This window comes from Gorilla gorilla, chromosome 12 (genome assembly GCF_029281585.2).
Source record: "Gorilla gorilla gorilla isolate KB3781 chromosome 12, NHGRI_mGorGor1-v2.1_pri, whole genome shotgun sequence".
In the NCBI taxonomy this organism is placed as follows: domain Eukaryota; kingdom Metazoa; phylum Chordata; class Mammalia; order Primates; family Hominidae; genus Gorilla; species Gorilla gorilla.
Genome location: NC_073236.2, coordinates 123,184,155 through 123,186,974, shown reverse-complemented (window position 1 = coordinate 123,186,974; position 2,820 = coordinate 123,184,155).

Sequence of the window (2,820 nt, the reverse complement as noted above, 5' to 3'; positions counted from 1 at the left end):
GCCTTCAAAGGAGCTCTGTGGGAGCACAGTGCTCTCTGGGACCCCAGAGCAGGGTTTCTCAACTCAATGAGGCATGCAGTGAGAAGTGCTACCCTGCCCAGGGAAGAGACTTCATGGTGAAGCTTAAGCCAAGTGTTGAAGCTGAGTAGGTATGGAACAGGCAAAGAGAGGTAGAAAGTCCCCTGTGGAAGAGAAAACAACTTGAGAAATGAAGAAGTAAGAAATGAAAGCCTGTGTGCAGAAAACCAGAAGCTGCTGGACGTGGGTGCAAAAAGTACCGAGCAGGAATGGTCCGAGATAGAGCTGGAGAGGTGGATGGGTCCAGACAGTGACGAGTCTCATGGGTCACTTGACTGGCATGGACTTTATCCTGGATGGACAGTAGGGATCTATGGACTTTAAAATGAGAAGAGGATGATCAGATTTCAGATTAGAAAGACTGGAAAATACATGTATTAATCGAATCAGGCAAGGAGTAAGAGTGAGTGAGTGTGTGTGTGTGCGCTTGTGTGCACACAAGTATATTCTGGGCATGTTTTGCTCCACCAGGGCCTCTTTGAAAGCCAGTGAACTTTCTTCCATGGATGTGCCATGGGACTGCAAGGCACAGCCTCTGACAAAGTCAGCTTTAGGAGCAGAGGCTGCACAGTACGGTCTCTCAAAACTCCTGTGAAAATAAACACTTAAAAAACTTTTGTCCTGTGATATCATATTTGGCAATGTTTGGTACTGTTCTCAAGAAAGCAGAGAGAGAACAATCTCTTAGAGAAGTCCCATTTTCCCCATCCTACTAAATATCACACAGTTCCCCAAAGTGACTTTGCTGTCTTCTGTCCCCGCAGTGCCTTCCTGCATGCTGTTCCCTTTGCCCAGAATATATTTCCTTTCTTGTCTTGTGTGTTGAACACCTGCGTGTGTTGTAAGATGCAACCCAAGTGGCTCCAATGAATGTTTGCTTGATTATTCTCTCTGGCCATTACTCACTCCCTCCTTGGATCACAGCTGTGGCAAGTCATGGTTCTCTCTATTAGAGCCCGTTCACTGGGGCCCCCACTGTGAGAACGACTGAGACCCTATGGAAGAGCAGGTCCTTGAGGGCACAGACTCTGTTTAAGTGTATCCTCAGGATCCAGGCCACTACCAGCACGTGGGATCCAGGATAACCTTGAATCAATAAATGAGTTACTCCTGAGCTCATTTCACTTCAACAGGATGGACTCATCACTCCTGGTTTTAAGCAAAGCGCCTCACATCTAAAAAACACCAATGAAGCGGGGTTTTTGAACTTTAAGCTGTATTTCAATGTTTTTCACAAAACTGTGTATGCTTTAATATCTCATTTTCCCAGCATTATCTCACTTCTTCAGAGGTTGTATAAATCTCATATTACAGGGGCCAAAGTCGTCAGCACAGTGTGGGTTTTTTTTTTCTATGCGTGTGAAAGAGTTTCAGGCGCACAATTCATGTCAATACATTCTACTCCAGAGTCTTTTCTAATAGAATAAAATGAGACCATGCATGTGTTTAATTAGAGTTCAGTTTTCCGGCTTGATTTGTCTGCCTTACACAGAGGAGGGCATTTAGGAATGAGCTGAATGCTTGTGATTCACATGGTGAATCTGGGTGATGATATGTCCAGGGCCCTCAGAGGAAGTAGAGATGATGGAATACACTCTAGGCCTCTCAAGATCAAGGCCCTTCTGTTTGCTAAGGATGGAAGAAGAGTGAAAAGCCTTGAAAATTCTTAATTATGTGCCTGAGTCTGCACACAGGCAGGTGCCCAGAGGCTCAGTGCTCTTCTCTGGTTAGCTATGTCCTCTGGCCCCTGAGCAGAAATATACAGGCTGGGATCAATGGAACAGGCTAGAAGAGGCCACTCAGAATAACTGCTACTATTTACTGAGTGAGCCAGGCACCGTGCGGGGACTCTACGGATGCAATCTTATTCAATACTCACAGTTCATTCATTCAAGAAATACTCACTAAACAGCTTCCAGTCACCATTGTGGGCAATGAGATCCAGAGATTGTTAAAATACTTAAAACACAAAGCCTTAGTTCCCCACAGAGTCTACTTTATGTTTTGGAAGGTACACAGACAATAATGAAGCACGTAAACAACAAACAGATAACTGTTGAGTGTTGATAAATACAACAAAGAAAGTAAACAGGGCAAGAAGATAGAGTGAGATAATGGAGTGTATGCTATTTTATATAAAATGATAAAGAGAGGCCTCACTGATCCGATGACATTTTGGCCAAGACCCTATTGCGATAAGACAGTGAGCTACACAGATAAATGGAGGAACCTTGTGTTCAGCAGGGGTGACAGCAACTGCCAAGGTCTTGAGGCAGGACTGCAAGGAGTATGTTTGAAAATGGTAATCATCCTGCAAAGTAATTGCTATTATCCTCATTTTACAGATAAAAAATCAGAGGCACTGTACAGCAAAGCAACTCATCTAAGCTCACAGGACTGGTGAATGTACAGCTGTAATTTCAGCCTGAGTCTCTCTGACTCCAAAGCCTTTGTTCTTTCCTTCACATTGCCATGTTCAAAGGCAGTGCTGGTGGTATGAAAAGAGAAAGTGGAATGCCCCCTGAATTTATCATCCCACCTCACTCTTCCAGGGAAGTTTCCTGGATCCTTCCTCCATCTATACATCAAGCAGTTTATCTTGACTGAGCAACCACTATGTGCCCACTTGTGCTGGGCACCAAGGGAAAGCCAGTGTTCATGACCACCTGATGATCTCACACAGGAGAGAGCTCACAGAGGGGTCAAAGTCCACCTGGAGTAGGTCAGAGAATGAGAGCTGGA